The sequence below is a fragment of the Garra rufa genome, unplaced genomic scaffold (assembly GCF_049309525.1).
Source record: "Garra rufa unplaced genomic scaffold, GarRuf1.0 hap1_unplaced_002, whole genome shotgun sequence".
NCBI classification, from domain to species: Eukaryota; Metazoa; Chordata; class Actinopteri; order Cypriniformes; family Cyprinidae; genus Garra; species Garra rufa.
The window spans coordinates 9,963,302-9,978,740 of record NW_027394277.1 but is presented as its reverse complement, the minus strand read 5'-3'; the positions used below and the strand labels follow the sequence as shown (position 1 = coordinate 9,978,740).

At 38.9% G+C, this 15,439-nt stretch overlaps 4 non-coding genes across 4 annotated transcripts; all 4 read right to left on the bottom strand.

Annotated features, from left to right (window-relative positions):
• Window positions 1–5,189: 5,189 nt before the first annotated feature.
• On the bottom strand, window positions 5,190–5,410 carry LOC141307799 (small nucleolar RNA U3). Its single transcript, XR_012346724.1, has one exon. It is a non-coding gene; the product is annotated as a small nucleolar RNA U3 (small nucleolar RNA).
• Window positions 5,411–10,384: 4,974 nt separating this feature from the next.
• On the bottom strand, window positions 10,385–10,525 carry LOC141307804 (U4 spliceosomal RNA). Its single transcript, XR_012346730.1, has one exon. It is a non-coding gene; the product is annotated as a U4 spliceosomal RNA (small nuclear RNA).
• A 1,974-nt stretch (window positions 10,526–12,499) lies between these two features.
• On the bottom strand, window positions 12,500–12,715 carry LOC141307791 (small nucleolar RNA U3). The gene has a single exon (XR_012346718.1). It is a non-coding gene; the product is annotated as a small nucleolar RNA U3 (small nucleolar RNA).
• A 972-nt stretch (window positions 12,716–13,687) lies between these two features.
• LOC141307880 (U4 spliceosomal RNA) lies at window positions 13,688–13,828 on the bottom strand. The gene has a single exon (XR_012346806.1). It is a non-coding gene; the product is annotated as a U4 spliceosomal RNA (small nuclear RNA).
• Between the last annotated feature and the right edge of the window lie 1,611 nt (window positions 13,829–15,439).

Below are 15,439 nucleotides of genomic sequence, written 5' to 3'. Positions count from 1 at the left end.
TTTCTTTTTTTTTACATTTTTATTCTTATAGTTATGTTGCATGTGCAGAAAACAGAATAATATCTCTTAATAATACTTTCTATTGTCCATGACTCCTGTGCATGTTTTGAAAGTGCTAAAGAACAGAAAACAAAACTATACTATTAAATAAAACTGTCTTAATGTCCATGGCCCTAGTGCATTCATTGCAAGTGCAAAAGAACAGAAAGCAGAAAACAATACACATAAATAAAACTTTATGCCCTTTTTTTGGACTCTTATGGAAGGCACAGGGCTTGAAATGGTCTCTATCAGGAGACAACAATCTGGCCACTGGGCAAGTGGGGCAGTGGTGGTGAATGTCTGCCTCTTCACGCTCTCCACTCCTGGAGTGAACCTGTGTCCAGCCTGCTCTGGTGTCTGGCAGCAAACATCACTCTCTTCTTATCGTAATCCAGCAGGTTCTGCCAACTATATTGCTCACCTAAGCAGAGAGAGCATATAATACATGGCAAATGAGAAAACAAAACATGTGGTAGTGTCAACATATGACAGGTCAAGAAGAAAAAGTAGAGAAACTGACCTGCTGGTTGGTGAGAGACAAAGATGGCTGATTCCTGAGCTCCACAAGATACTCCAAAAGGCTGTCCACTTTGTCCAGCACACCAGCACTATCCAAAGCCTGGGAGAAAAAATATAAAGAAAAAAAAACAGAAATGAACAACATTATGAGCACAGTGAAGTGGAACAAAATAAACAAACATATAAATATATATTTTCCTAGAAATGTAACAATATTACATGAAACACAATTACATACATGCATACAACAAGATATTTACATACCACAGACTCGTCAGGAGATGCTGAGGCACCTGGCGTGAAGGAGGCATCAGGCTGAGTGGAGGACAGAGAGAAGCTTGGGTCATCGGTAAGACTTGACACAGTAATGTCAAGTGTTTGGTCCTCCCTGAAGCCCTCGTCTTCTTCATCCTCGCCTTCATCCACATCCTCCAGCATGTTCTCTGTCTCTTCTGAGTCAGGGTCCACTACCAGGGGCTGTCCAGTCTGACTCAGGAAGTAGTCAACACCAAGCAGTTCTCCTATAAAAAACCAAAACAAAATTTAATAAAAGGAAACACAAATACAGGATCAGTCAAAAGTTTGGACACATCACTATTTTTAATGTTTTTTGAAAGAAGTGCCTTATGCTCATCGATCCTGCATTTATAAAAATAAAGAAAACATCAGTAATATTGTAAAATGTCATCACAGTTTAAATTTATAGTTCCATACACTTTAAATTTAAATTATTTCTGCCATCAACGCTGAATATTTAGCTATCATTTTAGAAATCATTCTAATTAGCTAATTTATGACCAATGTTGGACACAGTTGTGCTGCTTAATGTATTTTTTATGTAATCTGTGATACTTTTTCAGGATTCATTGAAGAATAAAAAGTTCAATAAAGAACAGCATTAGAAATCAAATAGAAAATCTTCTTTAACGATATACAGGACTGTTCAAAAGTTTTTTTTTAGAGAAATTAATGCTGTTCTTTTAACTTTTTATTCATCAATGAATTCTGCAAAACATATCAGTTTTCATTTAAAAAACAAAAAAATAAATACAAATATGCAGTACAAGCTATTTTGCTGTTTTTTCCTGTATTTTTGATCAAATAAATGCAGGCTTAAAAAGTCACTTCTTTCAAAAACATTAAACACAGTCATGTGTAAAAATGTTTGACAAATAATGTACACATTCATATTCTACAATGAGATACAGGTAACTTTACCTTCTGGTAGAGGCTGTACCACTTCTGCTGCTGTGGTGCTGGTCTGTTGCCTCCAGACGGACAAACCCCAGAGCTGGCAAAAGTCCTCAACCTCGCCATCCACTCGCCATCACCCATGACCTTGTGGCTCTTTGGCTTAGTGCTCATCTAAATATAATAGGAAAATAGTAGTTAGTAATGTGCATTTAGCAGGTATTGGACAACTACACAAATGTTTTTAATTTATTTATAATGATACAATCATATCTATTCAAGCTAACTAAATCATGACACCCATTACAACAATTAAACATTATTTTATTACTAATAAAGCAAAATAAGGTTACACTTTATTCAAAGGTGTTAAACTACAATTATGCATATAAGTATTTGAATATTAAATTACCACATGCAGTTACTATAGGGGTAAGACTAGTGTTTTGTTTGGTTTATAGTTAGTTGCATCCAATTATTTATAATTTACTGTTATTGCTATAGTAACTACATATAGCGTGTATTAATGACAATGTAAAATAAAGTGTTACCCTCCCTTTATGTCTATATAACATTGCGTTTTCATTTTAATTATTATTTGTAGCACTTGCATCTGTGTTTATACAAATGGTAATCCATCTGCAAACTCAAAACTTGATTACTACAGTCACACATAGCAAAATCACATTACATTTTAAAATGACTATTTCTACAACGAAACATTTAAAAAACCAAATCAAACTGAAAAAAAAGAATACATGTGTTTATTATGCAAAATTACAGGCAAATGGTGTTTTATATGTGAGATTTTAGGCAAGTCATGAAAACCAAACATGATCATTTCACTTTCACGTTAGTAAAACCATGGTGATTTTTTCATTCATGATTTTATTCATAGTAAGACTGTTTATATTGAGTTTAATAAGTAAGATTACAGGCAAACTGTGTTTAATATGTGATATTATAGGCAAGGCATGAAAAGAAAACATGATTACTTCACTTTCACTATAGTAAAACCATGGTAAATGACGAACACAAGCATAACGTTTTTTTGTTCATTCAGATTTTAATTTATAGTAAGACTGTGTTCATACAGTTGTAATCGATCAGCCAAAAACACAACTAGGCTTTCACTATGGTAATAACATGGTGAATTGGCATAAGGAATGACCAAGAGCTGAAAAATAAATCCAACCTCAGAACGAGTAAATTTAGTTTAATGAGTAAGATTACAGGCAAACTGTGTTTAAAATGAGAGATTATAGGCAATTCATTAAAACAAAACATGATTACTACACTCTCACTATAGTAAAACCATGGTAGATAAAGATAAACACAAGGAAAATGGGTTTTGTTTGTTTTGTTCATTCGGATTTTAATTTATAGTAAGACTGTGTTCATACAGTTGTAATCGATCAGCCAAAAACACAACATGGTTACTACGATTCACTACAGTAAAAACACGGTAAATTGTCATAAAGAATGACTACATTTACAGCTGAAACACGTTTTTTTTCCCATTTAAATTGAACTTCAGAACGTGTAAATGGAGTTTAATAAGGAAGATTAGAGGCAAACTAACATTGTTTCATTCACAAGTCGCGAGTCAAAAGTTTATGAACACACAAAAACGGATGAACGACGGACGAAAACGTAACGAGTTACCAATTGAGAACATTGTAAACACATATGAAGAAAGAAGCAAACATGCATTACTTACTTTGAAAAGTTATTAGATGTTCCGTTCGTCTGATTTTTTACATGAATTAGAATGAAGCTAAGCGCGGTGGGTGGCAGCGTCCATTCTCATTCGGCAACGCGATTGGCTCTCAACAATGGAGCGCGTGCGATGCGATTGGCGCCTCGTCCATTCTCACAATGGACGGCGAGCGACGCAATTGGCTCTCATCCATTCTCACAATGGACGGCGAGATCGGCGATTGGACGAGGAGACGGCCGCGGAAACAGACGATCCTGCTCCAGGTAGAGCTAGCCAGGCTGGTTGTGGTTTCCTTCACCGGGTCGGAGGCAGTTTTCATCGGCTCCCAAATGACACAGGCGAAACGGAGGCTCTCGCGTTGTGCCGAGACTGTCGAGCCATCCCGTGGGTAGGGCTTAGAGCAGGCTTAGAGTTTTCTTCTGTCAGTTTTGACCAAATCTGTTTTTGGGAAGCGCAGTTTGACCCAGCAGTGCAGGCCAACAACATGTTCTGTCTTGCCGCGTGAAGGCGGTTCAATGCTTTGGACAGCGTATGGTTGAGATGTGATTTTCCACCAATTTGGGGCACCTTTCTTATGGAAATCAAGGATAAATCTATATAAGGATAAGGATAAATCTTCTATTTTTCGGTGGTCTTTTGAGAACACTAGATTTATATGTCAATTCCAACATAACACCGACTGTTACGCAACAGTCCCGGGATCGTTAATAGTTACGCCTCCAACATTTGCATCGCCCAATCATCGGTAACGTCAGTACATCAGTAAAACAAGGCAAGCCACTGAAGGGACACGGTTAGCTTAATGCTAGCACTAGCCTGTTACATTGCAGTACAAAAGATATCACTTACCACATAAACAGAGAGATGACTGTGTTGATGATGGTGAATGATGGAGAAATAACTGCGCTGATGATGGCGAATGATTTACAGATCCAGAGTATCACCGAGAAGCAGCTGAACTTGTGTGGTAAGAAGAGCTCCCTCTGCATTATAACTTTACACAGAGCACATGGATCACAGTAATGAGACTAAAATGTCTGCGATTCAAAACGGCAGATTCAAGTCAAGTCAAGTCAAGTCACCTTTATTTATATAGCGCCTTTTACAATACAGATTGTGTCAAAGCAACTGCACAGTATTTAAACAGCACAATAGTGTGTAAGTAACGCATTATTGTAACAATCAATTTTCAGTTAAAGGCAGTTCATCAAGATTCAACAAACCACATATTAAAAGCGGCTAGAGCTCCTAATTAAATATATATTTTTTATCAATGTGCCAGCTATAGAGATGAGCAGCTCTGTGAAACAGCCAATCGGAGCAGAGCTCATTAATATTCATGAAGCTTCCAAGAAAGGCAATAACAGAGCATTTCATTCTAGGAACAAATCCTAGGGTTGTAAATGGTCCTGTAAAACCGTTTCTGGAGATTGTTTGCCCTTTCCTATGCCATTTACCTTCTATGTAGACATCAAAGAACAAATTAAAATATTCTCTCAATGCATTTTATGGCAACTTTAAGTTGATAGAACCAGCTGACATCTTATCCTGACATTCTGAATCTCAAGGATGGTGACACCCACCAACAAAAATATAAAAAAGAACAACAAAAAAAAGATAAAAAAAGTAGTTTCATCAGATATACACCAATTATGAGCCAAACAGTCAATCGCAGCTACACACAAGATTGTTAATCTGATATTTACAATTTTCAAAGACCACTCTGATCATACTCTCTTCTTCTATGCTGCATAAATGCCACACAGAACGTTCATCAATGGTGTGGAGCATAGGGAATAAACAATTACTCCGCACCCGATTCACGCTCAGAAAAGAATATCAAAGCTCATCATCGTAGTTTGGGAGACACTACACTTTTGAAACACACTTCTTAGTTAAAAACTATAGAAATGATCCCTGAAACCATAGTCTTGACCTCCATTTTGCAAAACCAGCTTAGGCGACTTCTGACACTTTGAGTCTCAGAGATGGTGACAACCTAACAACAGAGATGAGAAAAGTTACATCTGAAACATCATTAGAGTCCTAAAAATTTTTTTGTAATTTTAGTCGGATGCAGTTTTCATCGGCCCCCAAATTACACAGGCGAAACTGAGGTTCTCGCGTTGTGCGAGACTGTCAACCCGTCCCGTGGGTAGGGCTTAAAGCAGGCTTAGAGATTTCTTCTGTCAGTTTTGACCCAATCTGTTTTTGGGAAGCGCAGTTTGACCCAGCAGTGCGGGCCAACAACATGTTCTGTTTTGCCGCGTGAAGGCGGTTCAATGCTTTGGACAGCGTATGGTTGAGTTGTGATTTTCCACCAATTTGGGGCACCTTTCTTATGGAAATCAAGGAGGATTTCATGGGAAATTGCAAACTGGTGTAGCGTTTGGCTAATAAGCTAAAGCTACAAAGGATGTACCGGTGCCCCGTCGTCCGAGCAGAATCCACATTCGGCCGTAATCGGAGGTTACTACTAACGTTCGATTGTGTGTCATATTGAGTTTGGCGCAGGGCCTCAGTGGAAAACAGGCCCTCGGCGGCTGAAACAAAAGACGAAGAATGCATCCACATGCACATGAATCAGGAGTGTTAAATAAAGAAACCCCGCAAGATGACGAGGTGGTCCAGTGGTTAAGGCGGTGGAAGGCTAATACATTGTGCTCGACACTAGGGATGTAACGGTATTGTAAATACCGTCGTACCGCAATAGCAAATTTTTTCGATACTACCGTGGTCGCATCACTCGATAAAACAATAGGTCTTCTGAGAAAAGTTTGCTCAGGCGAATGGAGCGAACGGGAGGTAGCGGGAACTACAATTCCCATCAGCCCAGGCGTGGCCATCATCCTTTGCGGTCTGTTGTCAGCACTGAGTATGTGAGCGGAGTGGAGCCGGGTGATTCTGAATGGAGGGAGGAGCGGATTTTTGAAAAGTCGGAGCGTCTTGGTTTTAACTCGCTCCAAGAGCGCTCCACCACCGCTCCATCATCAGTACAATTCATGCAAATTGTCCGTAATATAACTGCATATTAAGCAGGAATTCACATGCTAAACATATTTCGCTGGATAGAGATTGATCACTCAAATCAGAAATAATGTGAAGGCTACGGCAATGGACATAATATGAGCGGTAAATTATAGTTCACAAGTTTGTTATTTCTAGATACTTAATATTTTCAGGTGAAAGCATCATTTAAACAGGTACAGCACTTATTCACACGCAATCACTCTGTTAATGCATTAAAACAAATGTAAGCAGAAATCTGTCAAGTAAAATAACTGACGAAAATGTATTTTTATTTTCATTACAAACTTTGCTGCATAAAGCAGCAGTAATACTCTTTTAATGCTGCTGACAATGTTATTAGCTTGGTATGTGGTAGGAACAAAGTTTGCACACTAGTGTTCCAAACTCTACAGTTATTTTATTTTATTTTTTTTTTTTTTTTATTTTTTTTTTTTTTTATAATTATATTTATTGCATTTTCATTATAATACAAAAATAACAAGACATCGTCATACAGCAACAAAAACAAAACAAAAACAAAGAACAAAAATAGCTCAGACTTTAAATAACACAGGATTACCTCATATAAAACAGATAAGGAAAAAAAGAAAAAAAAAAAAAAGTTATATGTCTAGAGAGTTAAGCAATTACAACATTCCTTGTAATATAATAGGACTAAGATGAGGTTCCAAATAGTCAAGATATGGGGTCCAGACTTTATTAAACTGGCCTGTTTTTCGATGCAATACATAGGTAAGACGCTCCAGGGGAATCATCTGAAAAATTATCTTATGCCAACCTTTAAGTGATGGAGATTTATCACTAATCCAATTAAGTAAAATATTTTTCCTGGCAGCAAAGGCCAGAATATTATACAATTTCTTATTAACAGATGAAGCAATGCGTCCATTAGGAATACCCAACAACAATGAGACTGGGTCAAAATCCAACTGTATATTAAAGATCTTTTCCATTTCCTCCAGCACCAAAAACCAATACCTTTGCAGTATGTTACATGACCACAGACAATGTGTTAAAGTACCAACTTCAATTTTACATTTTAAGCACATTGGCGATGTAGAGGGTTTAAAAAAATGCCTGCGGTTAGGAGAAATATGGAGTCTATGTATGATTTTAAATTGTATTTCTTTTGTACGTGTACAAACAGATATTTTCCTAGCATAAGACCAAATATCAGCCCATGTTTCATCATCAATATCAATAGCTAACTCTTCTTCCCATTTAGTTTTAATTCTCTGTGTATCAGCCGAAGAGATTAAACACATAGAACCATAAAATCTACCCACAGACATCTTTCCCGGTGATACAAATAATAACCTCTCAATAGAAGATATCTCACTATTCCCAACAAGTGTTGTGTTATTAGTAATATAATGCCTCAATTGGAGGAAACGAAAAAAATCATGTTTGAAAAGCTGGTACTTCTGGGTTAACTCCACAAAAGACATTAATTTATTGTCTAAAAACATATCCCCAAGCCTAATAAGTCCTAAATCACACCAACGTTTAAAACCATCATCCAAAATTCCTGGGATAAAATCAGGATTGTTTAATATTGGGGTAAATAAAGAAGTCAATTTAGATCTACCTTCAAGCCTACAGACTGATCTCCATGCTTTCAGAGTATTAACTATAATTGGATTATCATATATCTCTTTTATTTTTTGAAAGCTTTTTACAAAAAGAAGAGCTCTTAAAGGAAATTTTGAAAAGGAAGATTCAATATCTAACCAAGTAGAGGAAGAATCATTTCTAACCCACTCTGCAATATATCTCAGGTGAGAACTTAACTGATACATCTTAATATTTGGAAAATCCAACCCTCCCATGGAACTTGGCAGATAGAGTACTGACATTTTTAACCTAGGCTTGCGTTTGCTCCATATAAAGGAAGTCAGCCAGCTATTCAGTCCTTTTAATGCTCTATTTGAGAACAGTATCGGAACCATTCGAATAGGATATAACAGTTTGGGTAACACAATCATCTTCACGAGTGCTATCCGACCTAGCCAAGATACTGGCAAGGAATTCCAACGTTCTAAATCCTGCCGTATTTTCTCAAATAAAGGAACAAAATTAGAATCATACATCTGCTTCAAAGATGAAGAGATAGAAATACCTAAATAGGTGAAACCTAGAGGGGACCACTTAAAAGGAAAACAGGGCACAATGTTAGGCTTGGAGATAAGAGTACCTAAAGGCATAGCTTCAGATTTGGTTAAATTAATTTTATAACCAGAAAACGTACTGAACCAGTTAATCAACTCAATTAGAGCAGGAACTGACTTATCAGGCTCAGATAAAAAAAGCAATACATCATCAGCGTACAGTGCAATTTTATGATGTATATGTTCTATCTGTAAACCTGAAATAGATGTTGTTGATCTGATAGCTTCAGCTAGAGGCTCCATAGCCAACGCAAATAAAAGTGGCGATAGGGGGCAACCCTGCCTGGTGCCTCTATGCATAGGGAAAAAATCAGATCTAAAGCCATTAGTCAACACAGCAGAGCATGGTTTTGTATACAGCACTTCGATCCACTGCACAAAATTTTTACCTAGGCCAAATTTTTCCAAAACAAAGAAAAGATAGGACCATTCGATACGATCAAACGCCTTCTCCGCATCTAAAGACAGAACTAGGCCATCTATAGATTTTGCTTTAAAGGCATAAATAACATTTAAAAGGCGTCTAACATTATCAGATGAATTCCTACCCTGTATAAATCCAGTTTGGTCAGTCCCAATTATCGTAGGCAGAATTTTCTCAAGACGTGTTGCTAAAATTTTAGAAAGGAGTTTCCGGTCCACATTCAGTAATGCAATTGGCCTATAAGAAGCACATATATCAGGACTTTTACCTTTCTTTAAAATAAGCGAAATATAAGCTTCTCCAAGGGTCATTTTATTTTATTTTAGTATGTTTTATTTTAATATGTGTTATGAACAGGACCGTTATATTTCAAACATTATTTCTGAATTGTTTTTGACGCGAAGCGAAGGCGGAGCGGTGTTTCTGATGTCTGTGAGCGAGGAGTGCAGCGGAGCGGAAAATTGTGAACCCGGAGCGGAGCTGGAGCTGGAGCTGGAACGGAGCGATTATTAAATGCACAGAGAGCGGAGGGGAAATTGTTGCCGCTCCACTCCGCTCACATACTCAGGTCCCAAGTGAGAGGGTTTTTTGTGTTGCAGGGGACATTGTAAATGCCCAGAGATCCCAGCTTTTACCAGATAATGTTAATATGCTAATTTTCCTGTCTCTGTCTGAATAAGTGAGTGTGTGAGTGAATGAGGTGAGTGTTCTCAAGTACTCATTCAGCACATGGGCCTGCTGCAATAAGTAGGCTGCTATTTTAAGAAGTTTTCAAGAATACTAAATTGAAACGTATTTTTTTTTTACATGGTTTAATAATTTTTTGTTATTAAAATTAAAGTTCCTGTTTCAAAGTGATAGATGGCTAAATTGTATGCCATTGATATGTTCAGTGTTCATGTAAACTGTTTAATAAGCACTTCTGGCACTTTTTTCGAGTTTCTTCATTAGTTTTGTATTTCCTGTAAATGATTCAATAAATACCGTACCGTGACATTCATATCGAGGTATTACCGTACCGTGAAGTTTTGATACCGTTACATCCCTACTCGACACGCATTGGAAGCTTTAGCGCCACTGAGAGCCCACCGGACCAGACAGGACCAACCTGTTTACGATGGGTAACGGTGATCTGTAATTGCGCTGCAGTTTAACGATACCTGTCTTGAGAACATATTGACAAAACAACAAGCCTTCTGGCTCTGGCGCTCTATCATCAGTAGACAGCTTTTTGGCGAGGAAAAAAAACCCTAAACGAAACAAGGCTATATTTCTCAACAAAACTCTAAGCCTCCAGAGAGGCTAGCAAAAATTGCCAAAGCTAACTGTATTTCAAGTCATCCTGGCGGGGTATTGGGTAAAGTTTTCAACCAGCAATGATTGCGCCTCGGATAAACCTCATAGGCTACAATATTGCCTCTGCGAAAGAATGCCAGCGACGGTCGTGACCTTTTCGTGCACCTACGTGGATGTGAACCGACAAGGTGGCAGCAAGCTTTAAACATGACGCACAAACAGTCTCCTGGCACGGGTTGCTGCACCGTGTTTCCACGGAACAGATTAGAGGTGTGTAAAAGACGGCTCATTCACTATTCCCTCTGTGCTCAAAACAGCCTGCTGAAAGCACGGCAGCAGCAGCTGAAAAGGTCCGCAGCATGGCCTGTCTCGGTCAGCAAGGGGACGGGCTGGCCGAGTGGTTAAAGCGATGGACTGCTAATCCATTGTGCTCTGTGCAATGGTTGGAATCCCATTCTTGTCGTTCGGTTCCTTTAGCACCGGACCTTAATCCAGGTCCTGGGGACCCCATGCTAAACTTTTTGTGTGTCCTCCTTATCTAACACACTCAGTTCAGTTCTTAGAGTTCTCTACTAATGAACTGATGATCTGAATCAGGAGTGCTAAATAGAAAATGCCACGTAAAATGACGAGGTGGCCGAGTGGTTAAGGCGATGGACTGCTAATCCATTGTGCTCTGCACGCGAGGGTTCGAATCCCATCCTCGTCGTTCGGCTCCTTTAGCAGTAATCCTCGGTCCTGGGGACCCCACTCTGCACTTTTTGAGTGTCCTCCTTATCTGACACACTCAGTTCAGTTCACTGAGTGCTCTACTAATGAGCTGATGGTCTGAATCGGGAGTGGTCTGCAGTTTGACCCAGCAGTGCAGGCCAACAACATGTTCTGTCTTGCCGCGTGAAGGCGGTTCAATGCTTTGGACAGCGTATGGTTGAGATGTGATTTTCCACCAATTTGGGGCACCTTTCTTATGGAAATCAAGGATAAATCTATATAAGGATAAGGATAAATCTTCTATTTTTCGGTGGTCTTTTGAGAACACTAGATTTATATGTCAATTCCAACATAACACTGACTGTTACGCAACAGTCCCGGGATCGTTAATAGTTACGCCTCCAACATTTGCATCGCCCAATCATCGGTAACGTCATTACATCAGTAAAACAAGGCAAGCCACTGAAGGGACACGGTTAGCTTAATGCTAGCACTAGCCTGTTACATTGCAGTACAAAAGATATCACTTACCACATAAACAGAGAGATGACTGTGCTGATGATGGTGAATGATGGAGAAATAACTGCGCTGATGATGGCGAATGATTTACAGATCCAGAGTATCACCGAGAAGCAGCTGAACTTGTGTGGTAAGAAGAGCTCCCTCTGCATTATAACTTTACACAGAGCACATGGATCACAGTAATGAGACTAAAATGTCTGCGATTCAAAACGGCAGATTCAAGTCAAGTCAAGTCAAGTCACCTTTATTTATATAGCGCCTTTTACAATACAGATTGTGTCAAAGCAACTGCACAGTATTTAAACAGCACAATAGTGTGTAAGTAACGCATTATTGTAACAATCAATTTTCAGTTAAAGGCAGTTCATCAAGATTCAACAAACCACATATTAAAAGCGGCTAGAGCTCCTAATTAAATATATATTTTTTATCAATGTGCCAGCTATAGAGATGAGCAGCTCTGTGAAACAGCCAATCGGAGCAGAGCTCATTAATATTCATGAAGCTTCCAAAAAAGGCAATAACAGAGCATTTCATTCTAGGAACAAATCCTAGGGTTGTAAATGGTCCTGTAAAACCGTTTCTGGAGATTGTTTGCCCTTTCCTATGCCATTTACCTTCTATGTAGACATCAAAGAACAAATTAAAATATTCTCTCAATGCATTTTATGGCAACTTTAAGTTGATAGAACCAGCTGACATCTTATCCTGACATCCTGAATCTCAAGGATGGTGACACCCACCAACAAAAATGTAAAAAAGAACAACAAAAAAAAGATAAAAAAGTAGTTTCATCAGATATACACCAATTATGAGCCAAACAGTCAATCGCAGCTACACACAAGATTGTTAATCTGATATTTACAATTTTCAAAGACCACTCTGATCATACTCTCTTCTTCTATGCTGCATAAATGCCACACAGAACGTTCATCAATGGTGTGGAGCATAGGGAATAAACCATTACTCCACACCCGATTCACGCTCAGAAAAGAATATCAAAGCTCATCATCGTAGTTTGGGAGACACTACACTTTTGAAACACACTTCTTAGTTAAAAACTATAGAAATGATCCCTGAAAGCATAGTCTTGACCTCCATTTTGCAAAACCAGCTTAGGTGACTTCTGACACTTTGAGTCTCAGAGATGGTGACAACCTAACAACAGAGATGAGAAAAGTTACATCTGAAACATCATTAGAGTCCTAAAAATTTTTTTGTAATTTTAGTCGGATGCAGTTTTCATCTGCCCCCAAATTACACAGGCGAAACTGAGGTTCTCGCGTTGTGCGAGACTGTCAACCCGTCCCGTGGGTAGGGCTTAAAGCAGGCTTAGAGATTTCTTCTGTCAGTTTTGACCCAATCTGTTTTTGGGAAGCGCAGTTTGACCCAGCAGTGCGGGCCAACAACATGTTCTGTTTTGCCGCGTGAAGGCGGTTCAATGCTTTGGACAGCGTATGGTTGAGTTGTGATTTTCCACCAATTTGGGGCACCTTTCTTATGGAAATCAAGGATGATTTCATGGGAAATGGCAAACTGGTGTAGCGTTTGGCTAATAAGCTAAAGCTACAAAGGATGTACCGGTGCCCCGTCGTCCGAGCAGAATCCACATTCGGCCGTAATCGGAGGTTACTACTAACGTTCGATTGTGTGTCATATTGAGTTTGGCGCAGGGCCTCAGTGGAAAACAGGCCCTCGGCGGCTGAAACAAAAGACGAAGAATGCATCCACATGCACATGAATCAGGAGTGTTAAATAAAGAAACCCCGCAAGATGACGAGGTGGTCCAGTGGTTAAGGCGGTGGAAGGCTAATACATTGTGCTCGACACGCATTGGAAGCTTTAGCGCCACTGAGAGCCCACCGGACCAGACAGGACCAACCTGTTTACGATGGGTAACGGTGATCTGTAATTGCGCTGCAGTTTAACGATACCTGTCTTGAGAACATATTGACAAAACAACAAGCCTTCTGGCTCTGGCGCTCTATCATCAGTAGACAGCTTTTTGGCGAGGAAAAAAAACCCTAAACGAAACAAGGCTATATTTCTCAACAAAACTCTAAGCCTCCAGAGAGGCTAGCAAAAATTGCCAAAGCTAACTGTATTTCAAGTCATCCTGGCGGGGTATTGGGTAAAGTTTTCAACCAGCAATGATCGCGCCTCGGATAAACCTCATAGGCTACAATATTGCCTCTGCGAAAGAATGCCAGCGACGGTCGTGACCTTTTCGTGCACCTACGTGGATGTGAACCGACAAGGTGGCAGCAAGCTTTAAACATGACGCACAAACAGTCTCCTGGCACGGGTTGCTGCACCGTGTTTCCACGGAACAGATTAGAGGTGTGTAAAAGACGGCTCATTCACTATTCCCTCTGTGCTCAAAACAGCCTGCTGAAAGCACGGCAGCAGCAGCTGAAAAGGTCCGCAGCATGGCCTATCTCGGTCAGCAAGGGGACGGGCTGGCCGAGTGGTTAAAGCAATGGACTGCTAATCCATTGTGCTCTGTGCAATGGTTGGAATCCATTCTTGTCGTTCGGTTCCTTTAGCACCGGACCTTAATCCAGGTCCTGGGGACCCCATGCTAAACTTTTTGTGTGTCCTCCTTATCTGACACACTCACACTCAAAAAAATAATTCGGTCTAAAAATAAACTTTATGTAATTCAATTAAATGCTAATTTTCCATGTATTTGGATTACATAGTTTTAATATAAACATATTAATAAACTTAATGTGATTCATATGCATCAGTGATACGTGAATGAAACAGGTAAGGTTTATGTAATTATTCCCAGTGTTAAACAAGCACTGCTCAGTGTTCATGTGTTTCCACACTACAGAGTGTTCAAGTAGCATTGACACAGTGTTGGAGTTAATGAGATCATTATGTGATGATTGATCATTAATGATCAACACCTGCTGAATCATCAATGGAAAGAGAAACACAAGAACTACAGCTGACTTCAACCACAGCCTTAGAGGAAATCAACTCAAATAAAACAATACATTAAACCTCTCAAGATCTGATTCAACAACTCCACAAACAGATTGACCAGCTTCACTCATTACTAACCAGATTGTCTTCTGTCAGACTTCTAGAGAAGCTCTTATTGAGAATTAACAGACGTGTAGATGTTTTGTTTCATGTGAAATCACCATCAATGAGAGCAGGGTTTCCTTTGGTTGGGCTCTTGACCTGTCACATGCTAGGTTTAATGTTGTGCTGATAGCTTTTGTTGTACTTAAATCAAACATGTTGAGCTTGGCCAACAAAGTGTAAAAAAAAAAAAGTAGGGGGATCTGTTAGTGTGTTAATTTCTTTTGTAGTTTATTTGTTGCATAGATGGATGTTGTGTTACTTTAATATTAGGCCTACTTACAGCTTTACATTTATGTGTTGTATAAATCATATTAGCTGAATCATTTTATCATACTTTGTTTGCTAAAGGTTTTCATCTGTTTCTTTCTAAAGACCACAGACATGATGAATCAGCATATGAATCTCAACAATGGTGATAATCAACAAAATGTTCAGATACATCTCTGAACATCTTAAAACAAGCTATTAAAAAGTCTCAACAAAAAAGGAAGCATAAAAACAATTATTAAGAGTAAAATAAAAATAATCTGACAATTCCACTGCATTGTTTATTCATGTTGCAATGCATGCTGGGATACATGGGAGGGTCTTTTACCAAACTTGTACCCAGCATGCATTGCAACATGACACATATTGTTGACCGTCACCATTGTTGAGATTCATATACAGATTCTTGATGTTTTTGGATTTGAAGGTGATACAGATGAAAACTTTTTG